Here is a 14629-nt window from a genome sequence, read left to right as displayed (position 1 = left end):
GGAACTTAAAACTCCTCCCCATGAGTGTGGGCTGGACTTGGCAACTTGCTTTTAACAACAGAGTATGGAAAGAGAAAAGCAGAAATTTTCTAGTGAAGAAGCCTAGCCGACACCACCTTAATCAACTCATCAAGGTTAACATGACCAATAATAAGACATGTTGATATCGTCTATCCCCCCCATACAATGCAATGAGAAGGGCACACCACCTCTGTGGTATTCTGACCCAAAACCCATAACCTTTGGGTATCAGAAAACATCAGACAAACCTATACTTAGGGATGTTTTACAAAATACCTGACCAGTACTCTTCTAAGTGTCAAGACAGTGAAAAAGACAAGAAAAAAACAGGAACTGTCACAGATTGCAGGACAATAAAGAGACATGCTGGCTAACTGCAATGTGGGATCTTGCACTGGATCCTAGAACTTTTTAGGACATTAGTGGAAAAACTGAGGAAATCCAAATAGTTTCTATAATTTAATAATATTGTACCAATGTTAATCTCTTAGTTTTGATACATGTAGTATGGTTATGAAAGATGTTACCATTAGGGGAAGCTGGGGGAAGAGTATATGGGAGCTCTGTGTACTATCTTTACTCTTCTGCAAACTTAAAATTATTTCAAACCAAAAAAAATTTTTTAAAAGCAATTTGACAGGATGCACCAAAATTTTTAGAAAAATATACCCTTTTATACCCTTTTACCCAGCATTTCACCTCTAGCAACCTAGAGAAACACTCACATAGGTCCAACAAGAAGTTAATAAAAAAGTGTTCATTGAAGCATTGTTAGAAAATTGCAAGGGAGGGGCACCTGGGTGGCTCAGTCGGTTAAGCATAGGTCTTTGACTCAGGTCATGATATCAGGGTCCTGGGATCAAGCCCCATATTCAGCACCCTGCTCAGTGAAGAGTCGGCTTCTCCCTCTCCTTCTGCCCCTCCCCCCTGCTCGTGCTCACTCTCTCTCTCAAATAAATAAATAAAATCTTAAAAAAAAACTGCAAGGGGGACACACACACACAATTTATCCATCAACTGAAAAATGATTACATAAAATACATGTGCATATTATAGAATAAACACCATACAGAATAAAATGGGTCTGTATATAATGATGTGAAAAAAATCTCCAAGATATATTAAGAAGCTATAGAATATATAAAATAACATAAAAACAATACATACCTAAAATAATTTTTATGTAAATACATAAATGTAAATGGAGCAATTCAAAAGAGTACTCAATAGGCTTATGACAGGACTGCCTCTGGAGAGAGGAATGTTCTTGAAGAGGAGAGTTATTCTTTAGTAAGGACAAGAGCTAAGGATCAAAATAAAGGAACCTTTCATTTTTTGGTCTGTATATTTCTATAATACTTGAATTTTTATATTTCTAAACTACTCGGCAATAAAAAATAAGGAGATAAATAAGCATTTCATATACTACAAAAAGTCTTGTGTCAGCCCAGGAAAAACTCTGGAAGGATATATAAAAAAAGTACTATCCATGATGGCCTTTGGGGAAGAGAACTGGAGAAATTGTTTTCACCATTTACCTCTGTACTATTTAATAATTTTGTTTAAAATTTAAGAAATTTTTTAAAATTTAATGTGCATTTCTTTAGGGATGCCTGGGTAGCTCAGTCAGTTAAGCATCCAACTCTTGATTTCGGCTCAGGTCATGATCTCAGGGTCGTGAAATCGAGCCCCGCATCGGGCTCTGCACTGGGCATGGAGCCTGCTTGGGATTCTCTCTCTCCCTCTGCCCCTGTCCCCCGCTCCCACTCTCTAACAAAAAATAATAACAATAATAAAATAAATAGTGTGCATTTTTTAAAGTACACTACGACAAGTGTTATTATGAAAGTATGTAACAGATTGCAAAGCTCAAAAGAAGGGGTGTTTAGTCTGCCTGAGAGACTTAGGAGAGTCACCAGTGGATTTATTTAGAAAGCATTCCAGGCAGCGTTTATGGAATGGGCAAAGGCACAGAGTCAATCAAAAAGACAGGAGGGGGCACCTGGGTGGCTCAGTTGGTTAAGCGACAGCCTTCGGCTCAGGTCATGATCCTGGAGTCCCGGGATCGAGTCCCGCATCGGGCTCCCCGCTCGGTGGGGAGTCTGCTTCTCCCTCTGACCCTCCCCCCTCTCATGTGCTCTCTCTCTCTCATTCTCTCTCTCAGATAAATAAATAAAATCTTAAAAAAAAAAAAGACAGGAGGGTTCAGAGCTGCAGCAAATAGAACATAAAGCTTGAGAGCACAGCGGGTGAGTGCCTTAGGGGGGATGTGAATAATCACCGGTCCCTGAAAGCATACACTTCCCTTTGTTATCTTTCCCAAGAAAATAACCATATTTAGACTTGCACACAGTTTTCAGTATGTTCTGCCTAAAGCGACTGCCCCAATCCAAATCATGACATACTGAAATAAAATACTAAAAAAAAAAAAAAAAAAAAAAAAAAACTACTATAAACCTGCCAGAATATATTCATCAGTTCAAGATGGTACAATCCTGACAGGACAGTAATCCTAAATTAATTACTTTGATCTCCTATTCTCATCTATCTTCTTTTGACCAGCCCATAAAGCCAAGTTGCAATAAACATAAAAACAATGATAATGCATCAGCTACACACAGGTAATCCCTTGCTTTTTGGAAGTTTGCCTTACACCACATCTCTTTTACAAAAGATCTATGTTAGTACCTGTTTCCACTAACTGAAGGAAATCCGAAGAGTATTTTCGCTTTTACAAAAAAAAGGTGAAAAGCGAACACAGCATTCAACATTTGTTTTGCAGCAAGCTCTTAGAAAAGCAGCGCCCAGACCAGCAGTGAGAAGGGCACCCTTAAGCTCCTTCCCTGGGAACTACACTCAGCATCTCAACATCAAGCTGCCACAGCTTTGAACTGTGTCTGTGAGCATCTGTGCTTTATCTTGATTTATTCTGTGCATCCATTAGCAAGATGTGTCCTAAGGTAGCAGAAAAGCCTAAGAGAGGTTATTTTTGGGTCTGGAAATGCAGAAAAATTTTCCATATAAATTAATGGTAAATGCTTCTTCACTTTATGCCATGTAGACTTAAAAAAAAGTTTCATAAGAATGTCTACTTTCAGATAAAAGGGAAAACCCATAGCAGTAAATACAAAAAGAAGGTTTCCCTGACCCAGTTTTCAAAAAATTTTGATTGTGGCATTCATAACAAATGTCTCATACATGGTAGAATGAAGAAAGATGATCTAAATCTCAGATATAACTAGATGGCACTACTGTTTTAAAATTCTTAGGAATAAATTAAACATTGATGATATACTGATTTCTGACAAAGATAAACTGATTTTTGCATAAGTGTTTCTAATTTCTTGATTTGGGGGCATCAGTTAAAAGCAAAGCACGAACACTGACACAGTCAAAACTTTATTGATAACAAAGATTTTGTTGCCTTTGCACCCTGATTTGCAAAAGCTAAGCAAAGTCCCCTTCAGGCCACAAGTAGCAAAAATACTTTTAACTACATTATTAGCTAATATTTATTGAGTGCATACTACATGCACTTACTGAACTATTTTATGCCCATTAAAATTCAATGGTCATAACTCAACAAAAAGACAATCCAATTAAAAATTGGACAAAAGACTTAATAGACATTTCTCCAGAGAAGATACACAAATAGTCAACAAGTGAATAAAAAGATACTCAACATCAGTAGTCACTAAGGAAATGCAAATCAAATTCACAATAAGATATCACTTTACACCTACTAAGACCACTACAATGAAAAGGAAAATTCCAAGTATTGCCAAGGATGTGGAGAACTGAATCCCTCAAACACTGCTGCTAGGAATGTAAAATGGTGTGGCCTCTGTGAAAAACAGCATGGCAGTTCCTCAAAAAGTTAAATATGAAAATTCTATATGGGGGTGTCAGTTAAGCATCCAACTCTTGATTTCAGCTCAGGTTGTAAGATCGAGCCCGGAGACCCTCTCCCTCTGCCCCTCCCCCATCTCTCTCCCTCTTTAAAAAAAAAAAAAAATTCTATATGACCCAGCAATTCCATTCTCAGCTATAGACCCAAAAGAATTGAAAACAGATAATCAAACCCTGGTATATGAATGTTCATGGCAACATTATTCACAATAGCCAAAAAGTGAGAATGGCACAACTGTCCATCAACAGATAAAAGCATAAACAAAATGTGATATATCCATACAAGAGAATTGCATTCAGCTATAAAAAGGAATGAAATACTGGTACATGCTACAACATGGATGAACCTCAAAAACATTACGCTAAGTGAAAGATGCCAAACACAAAAGATCACATATTATAGGATTCCATTTATTTGAAACATCCAGAATAGGTAAATTCATAGAGACAAAAAGCACATTTGTGGTTACCAAGAAACACGACAAGAGGAGAATGAAGAGTGACTGCTTAATGAGTATGAGGTCTCCTTTGGGGGTGAGGCAAAAGTTCTGGAACTAGATAGAGTGATGGCTGTACAACACTGTGAATGCACTAAATACCACTGAACTATATACTTTAAAGGGTTAATTTTATGTTATGTGAATTTCACCTAAAAATAGTCAACAGTCATGACAACTCTGTTGCCATGGGATTACTACTGCACCAATTTTATCAATTCAGAAACACAGGCTCAGAGACATTAAAAGATGACCAAGTCCACAGACGGTAGAGGAAGAGAGATTCAAAGCCGGATCTGTGTGCCAGATTTATGATCCTCTTTTTTTTCTTTTTTTGGTGTTGACAGAATATAGCCCCTCTCACCAACAATTAATTTTATGCTCAGCTATCTATAATCCAACATATTAGCAACTCCTATGCGATAAAACTAACAGTTTGCACTCTTAACAAACATGTTATACAGCTTCCCTATTTTAATAAGAAAAATAATACATGGAAATGTTACAATTACCAGTATTAGCCTGATCATAACCAACACCATTCAGTAGATCCACATTTCAGGCATCAAAAAGTTCAACTGCCAGGAAGTTTAATAATATGCTTAGGGCTATTTCACAATGGAAATAATTAGCCAGTAGAGTGTGAAAGGATCATGTGTTCTCAGCTTTACTGCCCGATCAAAAATGTAATCACTTAAAAATTGAATATAATTCTAATCTTACTTAAATATTAAGATTTCAGGTAACAAGTAATCAGGATGAAGGTACGAAATATCCCTCCATTTTCAGTTTTTTTCTACTTCTTCAGGTTAGATGCCTAAACAAATTTGGTAATCACTATTGTTTTGCACTGTTTCCTGTGCTCCCAAATCACAATAACATGAAATAATAATGATGCCTTGTAGTCTAACTTATAGGATCATCATAACATTTACGTATCAGCAGGCAGACAAATGACAAATATCAACTTTTTAAAAAAAATTTTAAGAGTTTATTTATTTATTTGACAAGAGTGAGAGATAGCAAGAGCAGGAACACAAGCAGGGGGAGTGGGAGAGGGAGAAGCAGGCTTCTCGCCGAGCAGAGAGCCCGATGAGGGGCTCGATTCCAGGACCCTGGGATCATGACCTGAGCTGAAGGCAGACGCTTAACGACTGAGCCACCCAGGTGCCCCCCAATATCAACTTTTAATTTATTTATTTTATTATATATATTTTTTAGAGAGAGCACGCATGCATGAGAGTGGGGGAGGGAGGAAAAGGGGAGGGGGGACAGGCAGAGGTAAATGGAGAGAGAGAATCCCAAGCAGGCTCCGTGCTCAGTGCAGAGCCCCAACACAGGGCTCGATCTCACAACCCTGAGATCATGACCCAAGCCAAAATCAAGAGTTGGACACTTAACCAACTGAGCCATCCAGGTGCCCCAAATATATCAACTTTCAAAAAACCAACATAAAATATACAACATTTGCATAGTGACAGAGATGAAAAAAATTACCCAACTAAGCTTTGTTTAAAGCATTGTCAACAAGGAATCAGATAACCATCTCAAGAAACCTAGTGTGTACTGACCAGTAAGATACAACAAAACATCAAGCTTGCATCTAAGCTTTAGCTGATTTAGTCTGTAGTGGTTCTGTATCACCTGCCATTCAGGTACAATACTTTAGCTTCCTGTAATTCCATCTTAGTTATAGATGCATTTCACTGCTTTCATCAAATATGAAAGAGCTTCTCATGATGAAATCCTTATGCTGAGGACTTGTGCAGGATATGCAGGTAGGCAATGAAGGCAATTTACTATAAAGATTAAGAGGATGACCAAACAAAGTAAGCAGAAGAGTCACGGCGACTACACACGAATGCACATTTCAAATCAATGCTAACAGAAGATAACCAGGAAGAGCCAACAGTGAGCTGACCACGTTGACACATACCAGAGACCAAGTGGACAATTTATTTTTTTAAGATTTATTTATTTGAGAGAGAGAGAGAGAGAGCAAGTGAGCATGAGTCGGGGGAGAGGAGGGGCAGAGGGAGAGGGAGAAGCAGACTCCCTGCCAAGCAGGGAGCCAGATGTGGGGTCCGATCCCAGGACTCTGCGATCATGATCTGAACTGATGGCAGACACTTAACCAAATGAGCCACGCAGGCGCCCCGCAAGAGGATAATTTAGAGACAAGTATTGCTCTACTACTGATGGTAGCCTTAAAACAGCAGCAAATAATTTACTGCTGGACATATCACATGTACTCAAGAGAGGAGAAGACTGCAAGTTGTACACTTTGGTCTTTCCAGGCCTTTATACAGGTTAATGGGACGTAATACCACTGGCAGTGTCTTCACTTACCTATCATGACTCATCTAAATCATATAATGGCCTCATCACAAATCTTTTCCTCAGGCCAAATATCCTTTAGCCAATTGTAAACACACACACACACACACACACACACACACACACACACACACACTCCACAACTAGTAATCATGTCATTTTGCTAATTAAGTAATATTTAAAAATCCCTCCTTCTTACCAGTAATCCAATGTTGTTATTTAGGGTTTGAAGTAGTACGAATCGCTACGTAACCCCTAACCACAAATGAATCATAGGATAATGACTGTAGAAGTTGCCTTTAAGCTAATAGCTATATCCTCAAACCCTGCAGAATCTATGTAGGAGATGATGCATATTTCACGCACCCACCCCCAAAGACGACTATGGTAGATTTGAACATGGAGAGCAAAATGCTGGCCTCTGACCAATCCTTAATATCCAGTAACTTAAACATAAGGTGTTTACAAACTTTAAATCTTTAGAAATACAGTGACCGTTGAACAACGCGGGTTTGAACTGCATTTGTCCACTTATACATGGATTTTTTTCGATAAATACAGTACTGTAAATGTATTTGTTCTTCCTTACGGCCTTTATTTTCTTTCTTCCGGCCTTCTTAATATTTTCTTTTCTCTAGCTACTTTACTGTAAGAATACAATATATAATACACAGTTAAGTGTTTGGAAAGTCCAAAGTTATACACAAATTTTCCACTTGCACAGGGGCCAGTGCCCCTAACTCCCACACTGTTCAAGGGTCAACCCTATTTCAGAACCAACAGACCACCTCCAAGGTAAGTGTGGGCTAACTCTTTTACGAAGTTTCCAGAAAATGGCATGTGAGCCTGAAGTCCCTTTGTAACACAATAATCTCAAGAAGCAAGATGCAGGGATAATTAATATCTTTGTGACATTTAGAAAAAATGAATTGGGAGGTTAGACATGTCCTAAGAGGCAGTCCACTATCAGTCTGCAGCTATTCCAATCTACTATACTTGGTACTATAGAACTCATATATATATATATTTATATGAGTGTGTATATAAATAAACATACATATACACACACAAATAGAGGAAAAATGGAGTCAAATAAACAACTTGAGCCAATTTTACTTCCTGCATTACAGCGACCTTCTTGAAATATTTAAAGCACAAAGCAGGCACTCAAACCTTTTTCAGTGAAGAGATGCACAAGATAAGCAGTAACCAGCAGCTCATACATGTAAAAACATTTTTAAATGAAAAAAGTACCCTGGATTTCAAAGGCAGCAAAGTGAACTGAAAATGCTCTATACTACTGACATTTTTCAAATACACATACAGATAATGTTTTTAAGATGATTACCCACATTTACAGGTATGACTAGAAAGATTTATATATAACAAATGGTTCCTTCCACATTGGATATATTTCACACTTTAGAACAGATACTCCCATTTTCTTCATCAGCTGAATTGTCTGAAAGATTTTCAAAAGTACTTTATTGCTAAGTTGAAATGTATTTTAATATGCTTGCCAGATGTCATGATACATAACTATAAATAGGCAGAAGCTAAGAGAGAGCCATGAAAACTAGGTAAATCATTTCCTTTTGAATCACTTCCAGTACAAGTGTCCTATGAACAGTACAGAAAAAGTCAGTATAGGAAACATCATTCCTCAAACATAAGGCCAGGTGCTACTTTCAGGTGAACACAAATAAACCACCATTTAAAAGTAACAATTCCTCACAGGGCACATCTGGGTGGCTCAGTCGGTTAAGCATGCGACTCTTGGTTTCGGTTCAGGTAATGATCTCAGGGTTGTGAGTTGGAGCCCTGAGTCAGGCTCCACACTCAGCAGATGTCTGCTTGAAAATTCTCTCCCTCTATCCCTCCCCCCCAACTTGCGCTCTCTCTCTCTCTCTCTCTCAAATAAATAAATAAATCTTTAAAAGTAACACTTCAGGGCGCCTGGGTGGCTTTCGGCTCAGGTCATGATCTCAGGGTCCTGGAATTGAGCCCCACATCAGGCTCCCTGCTCAGCAGGAAGCCTGCTTCTCCCTCTGCCACTCCCCCTGCTTGTGTTCCCTCTCTCACTGTGTCTCTCTCTGTCAAATAAATAAATAAAATATTTTAAATAAATAAATGTAACACTTCCTCAAAAAATTAAACAGAATTACCATATGACCCAGAAATCCCACTTCTTAGTATATATTCAAAAGAACTGAAAGCAAGGACTCAAACAGATACTCGTACATCAATGTTCCCAGCAGCATTATTCACAACAGCCAAAAGGTAGAAATGACCCAAGTGTCTAAATGGATAAACAAAATGTGGTATACCCTTATAATGGAATATTATGCGGTCCTAAAAAAAAGGCATGAAATTCTGACACAAGCTAAAATATTGATGAACCTTAAAGACATCATGCTAAGTGAAATAAGCCAGATACAAATGGTCAAATACTATTATTCTACTTATATGAGATTCCTAGAGTAGTCATATTGATAGAGACAGAAAGGGGAATGGCTGAGGAAAGAGAGGAATGGGGAGTTATTGTTTGACAGTTTGTTTGGGAAGATTAAAATGTTCTGGAGATGGATGGTGGTGATAGCTGTTTAACAATGTGAATGTACTTAATACCACTGTATGTAATGCTTTAAATGGTAAATCTTATGTTATCTATATTTTACCACAACTTTTTAAAAGTAACCGAGCAAGAATGATGGTCAAACCTTTGTGGAAAAAATATATGAAGTGGTAAGAGTCTGTAACAGGCATGCTTTACGTCATCCTCCAGAGACTTACCTGAAAGTCAAGACCTCAGAATAGGAGGGATGGACCTGCCATTTTCAAAATGAAAATGGACATTTTCATGTTGCTACAGATTTATACCAAGCAACTGAGGAAGATGAATTATATTCTACAAGAGGTCATTTACTAAATAGTGAATGGGCTCCCCTTCCCAACAATTAAATCAGAAAAAACAAAGCTCTTCCTTCCAGTCTCCAATGGAAATAACAAGATTGAAATAATCAGTTGTACTAACAAGAAGCAGAGTGGATCCTAAAGACTGACTTAAAGTTCCCGTGTTTAATATTTAGCTCTATAATGGGAAACAGCAAGCAGCAATAATAATAATATATACAAACTTCCTTCACTGCTTTTATTAAACAATCTGTACAAGTCACCTAACCTTTCTGAGCTTCATCTGAAAAATAGGGATAATGCTTACACCTACCTTGTAAGGGTTGTTTGAAGATCTTATGAAGTGATATATATATAAAACACTGAGTTCAGTGCCTAGAATACATAAATGCTCAACAAATAAAAATTCCCTCCCCTCTTGCCATGCACTAGTACCTGAGGCCCTTTGCCACTCCTGGATCAACCCTCCAGCGCTATGCTGATGTTTTGGCCAGCAACCTATGGCTCCTCCCTCAGGCCCCAGCTGTTTCTCTCAGTTCTACTTGTTTCACTCCTGGTTTCTAAGAGGATCCTGTCTATATTTAGAAATAATGCCCGTACCAACTGTGGACTCAACAGGTGCTTGGGAGGGCACTTGAGCTCTCAGCAGTTTTCGATTGTTTTCAGAGTTAATTGGTTCTGACTCCACAACTGGCTGCCTTGACTTCTACAAGGGAGAGCGCCACCTAGGCACAGTACTCAGCAGTACACTAGACCAAAGGGAAAATTAAGTGTTCACAGATCAAACCCTTAGCAAGATTAGCTCTACTATCTGGACCCCAGAAGATTTGTTAAATCACAGGAGCAATAAACATTTATAAACTCTACAGATGTAGCCCACTAACCCAATATTCATCTAAATCACCCTTATCAGCTCCGGAGCTTGTGTTCCCTCTCTCGCTGTGTCTCTGTCAAAATAAAATCTTAAAAAAAAAATAAAAAATAAAAAATAAATCACCCTTATCAGGGTGCCTGGGTGGCTCAGTGGGTTAAGCATCTGCCTTCAGCTCAGGTCATGATCCCAGGGTCCTGGGATCCAGCCGGGAGTTGGGATGCCCACTGAGCCGGGAGCCTGCTTCTCCCTCTGCCCCTCCACCTGCTCATGCTCCCTCTCCCCTTCCTCTCTCTCAAATAAATAAAATCTTTACTAAATAAATAAATAAATCACCATTATCACATCAGACCCAAGTTTCAACCAATTCATGATGCCTGTACTACAACCAAGACTAGGAGGAGGGATATAGCAGGTACAACAACCAGGCAGTGAAGATTTAAAGAAGGCATCCAACAGAGCTAGGTCTGAATGTGGCTTTAGTTACTACCTCTGTGACCCTAGTAAATTATTTAACCTCTTAATTATAAAATAGGAGATAACTGTGAGGATTAAGTTAAATGAGATAATGCATGCAAAACAAACTTAGCACCTTGCCTAGTCCACTGTAAGAGGTCAATAAAGAGCCACATTATCACCAGTGAAGACACTCCTTGCTTTGTTCAGTTTTTGTAAGATATACGAAAAGTGACAATTTAGATCATTATATTTGGGTCTTTATAAAGTAGTCTAATGCTACCATCCAAGACCTAGCCAGAAATATAAATGAATAAATTCCCAGAAATCTTAGGTGAGTCAGCAAAACTTAATACCCAATAAATAAAAAGATTAACACTATTTATGAACACTTACTGGTAACTACAATTTCAAAGTCAGCAATCTTGTGTCTAGTACCACTCAATATTTGGTCTGGAAATCCAAGTATCAAGGAGATCAATGCAAAGATCATAACCCCAGAAATACTTTCCCACAGTATTTTCAAATCACCTTTATTCAAACTGGAAGGTATAAAGCAACCTGATAATTTGGTACCAGCATCAAGAATTTCTTGAGGCAGAACCCAAACTCTCCCAGGAGCATAAAACCAGTAGCAGATGGTACATGAACATTTCTCAGTGAGAAACTGCAATTCTAACAAAGTATAGATAACTTCGATTTTATCAAGGCTATTCATCACCTTTTAGTCTAAATGAAAACAACTCTTGGTTCTCCCCCCCAAACACCCTAAACTCTGCATTATCACTGACCTAACTCAAAGCAAGATGCCTACTGTTGGTGATATGTTCTCCCCTGCTTCATTAACCACAGGTAAATTACATAGAGTAACCTGATGATCATAGGAGAAATAAATACTACAGGCATGCTTCATCAATGAAACGGACTATAAGTGATAACCGAATTATTAAAAGAACAGCTTGTACTGCTCAGCAGAGGGACCAACCTGAGAAAGATCCACCTTCCAAAAGAACCCAATCATCCTGGATAAATTAGAAGAAAGATGCCACTGTAGTCCACCTACCCTATACTCTCAAAGATCTACTCTTCCGCTTTAATTCAAGCCCAAACCACATCTATTTTATTTCTCTGCTACCCTTTACCTTATTTTCTCTCCGTCCTCCCCTCCCCATTCCAAAAATGCCTATGTCTTTATTTTTCAAATCCCACTTTGCCCCCAAATCCTGAGGACCTCGGACACCCACGCAGATGACCTTACGCATCCCCACTGCATTCCCAATTCATTGTATTTCTCATCCCAAATGACCCATTCTTTCATTCTTTTCGATCTCTCGTTGTTTCTCAAAATCCAATACCCCACACACGCTCACACCAGAGTCCCCCCTTACTCCATTGTTTCCCCGGCCTGTGCCTCTGGAAACCCCCCCAACTCGGACCCGTGTGCTTCGGTCCGCCCCATTGACCCCAGAAGCCTTTCACCATCTGGGTACTCCAGGTCCCGAAGGGCTCAAGTCGCCCTCCTCTCCACATCCCAACCCCCAACAACTACCCCCTCCCCCGTGCCCTCCCTCAAGCCCGCTCTCTTGCACCTTTGTGTCCCCCTTGTCCCCCACCAACCCCTCCACCCAGTACCCACAGCCTCACCTACCCGGGGCCCCCGCAGTCGCCGCGTCCCTCCAGTTCCGGGCTCTGCGTCCCGGACGCTCCAGGGTCTGAGAAGAGGAAAGGAGCTCCTCCGCCTCCTTCTCCTCCTCTTCTAGAGCGGTCGCCGTCGCCGCCGCGCTCCTCCCCCAGCTCTCCCAGAGCCGGACGCCGCCCCGCCCCCACCGCCCCCACCGCCCCCACCACCCCTTTCTCCGCTTCGGCGGGGCGGCGGGCTGGGGATCGCAGCCGCGGCTGGGGGCCGAAGTGCCAGCGGATCCACACCGACCTCGCCGGGGATCGCGCTGTTAGCCCCGCCCCGGAGCCCGCTCGGGCGCGTGCGCGCCAGCAAGCCAGCGCACAGGGCGCGTGCTCGCGCCGGCGCGAACCCGGCGCGCCGAGCTCGAGGCCGTTGCAGCCAACCGGCGCGCGAAGGCCGGGGCGCTAGGCGGCCCGCGCGCCTGGGATCTGCGAGTGGAGAGGCGCGGGGCGGGAGGCCGGCTCCAGTCGTCGGGTTGCCGCTCCTCTCGTGACCCAGTCCCTCGCGCCTCTCACCGCCCGCCGGGTTGCGCGCCTGAGTTGAGGGAGCTCGGGCGTCGCCAGGAATTGGGAATAACGACGAACAGTAGGGATTGGAGGAGTGGGTCGGGAACAAACTAGATGGGAGTGGGGACGGATGAGACAAGAGCTCGTGCCCATGTGCAGAACAGCCCAGGCCAAGGAGGAGCGGGGCGGCGTGAGGAGGGGGAACAGCGCGCTCGGAGAGTGGAGGGCCCGAGCTGGAACTGCCGGAAAGAGCCGAAACTTCCCCGGAGATTGCCGAAGGCGGACGCCTCGAGGGGAGCCTCGCAAAGGGCTTTTAATCTCTAGGTCCCGGGAGGGACCGGCTGTCTCAAGCGGCCTTCCCTTTCGCGGCTCATGACCCCGCCCCTCGCCTTGCCCTCTTTCCCGACCTAAGTTTGACTCCAAAAGGCCATTTCAGAGCCACCGACTTCGGGAAATTCCCGGACGTCCGGACTTCGCGGCCGCTCAGCTTTCTGGGAGTCGGTAGAGGCCGGTGCGGGGTCGGGGGCAGGATAAGCTCTAGAACCACTTGAGGATTCTCTACCACGTCCGCCAGACACACTGCCCAAGCCGGTTTCTGAGTCGGTTTTCTGGTCTGCTCAGCTGTCTGCCTCCCTCCATGCGCCTGTGGGCAGTCCGGCCGCCGGTGAATCTTTATGTTAAATACTCCTCTTGCTTCGTGATCAGATTCCCAACCTCCCCAGGGCCAGAACCATCTCCAGTATCAGCGCACCTTTCTAGGTAGTGTCGGGCATGTGTGAAGTACTCACCCCACCGTCAGCTGCTCAGTGGTCGATTAGGAGCGGCCAGAGCCTGGGGATTTAGATAGTTAACACTGAAAAGATTAATCAGAGTCTGTCCCCATGTTCTTAGCTTTTGAGGCCAAAGCATAAGGGGCTCTGGACTGGCATCAGCAACAGGCCTGAAAGTGTACATGAGTGCGTATAGTTAGACACCACAGACACATGTTTGTTTTCCACGCTTTCGCTAGCTATTGAAGTCCCAGTACCTGTAATGGAGTAAGATCTCTCTGAAGTTATCTGGTCCTTTGTGTTTAACTTTGCATGAGTTTGGAGAGTCGAAACACCCTGGAGCCCACTGACCCCTGGTTAATAATGCCTGATCTAATCCAACCATATCATTTACAGATCTAAAGAAACAGAAGACAAGGTCATCCAGCTAGTTAGGGCACTATACCATATGTTGCTTACTACTGAATCTTTTCTCAAAGATTCAAATACATGCTTACTATTGAATATTTTCTCAAAGATTCAAATAGAAGCAAACTGTCCAAATACCGGCTCTCTTTTCATTTACTAAATTCTTAAGTACCCAGTCGAGAGGTAGGCATTATTTTAGGTTTTGGGTCACTTATAAAGAAGAATAGAACAAGATTATCCCCAAAGAGAGTATCCAACTG

At 41.7% G+C, this 14629-nt stretch overlaps 1 protein-coding gene across 2 annotated transcripts in view; it reads right to left on the bottom strand.

The window, feature by feature from the left end:
* Positions 1–12809, bottom strand: part of SPATS2 (spermatogenesis associated serine rich 2) — a 149332-nt gene extending 136523 nt beyond the window's left edge. The window contains exon 1 of one of the 2 annotated variants that reach the window (XM_028125719.2): positions 12649–12809. The gene's annotated coding sequence lies outside the window, so the exon portion shown is untranslated. The remainder of the gene's footprint in view (positions 1–12648) is intronic. The other variant, XM_028125718.2, reaches the window with a different exon arrangement.
* Positions 12810–14629: the final 1820 nt, after the last annotated feature.

This window comes from Eumetopias jubatus, unplaced genomic scaffold (assembly GCF_037043125.1).
Source record: "Eumetopias jubatus isolate StellerSeaLion01/CBP00866 unplaced genomic scaffold, mEumJub1_p1.0 scaffold_8, whole genome shotgun sequence".
Lineage (NCBI taxonomy): Eukaryota > Metazoa > Chordata > Mammalia > Carnivora > Otariidae > Eumetopias > Eumetopias jubatus.
Note: the sequence above shows the minus strand (reverse complement) of the source record. Positions and strands in the feature narration are given on the sequence as shown.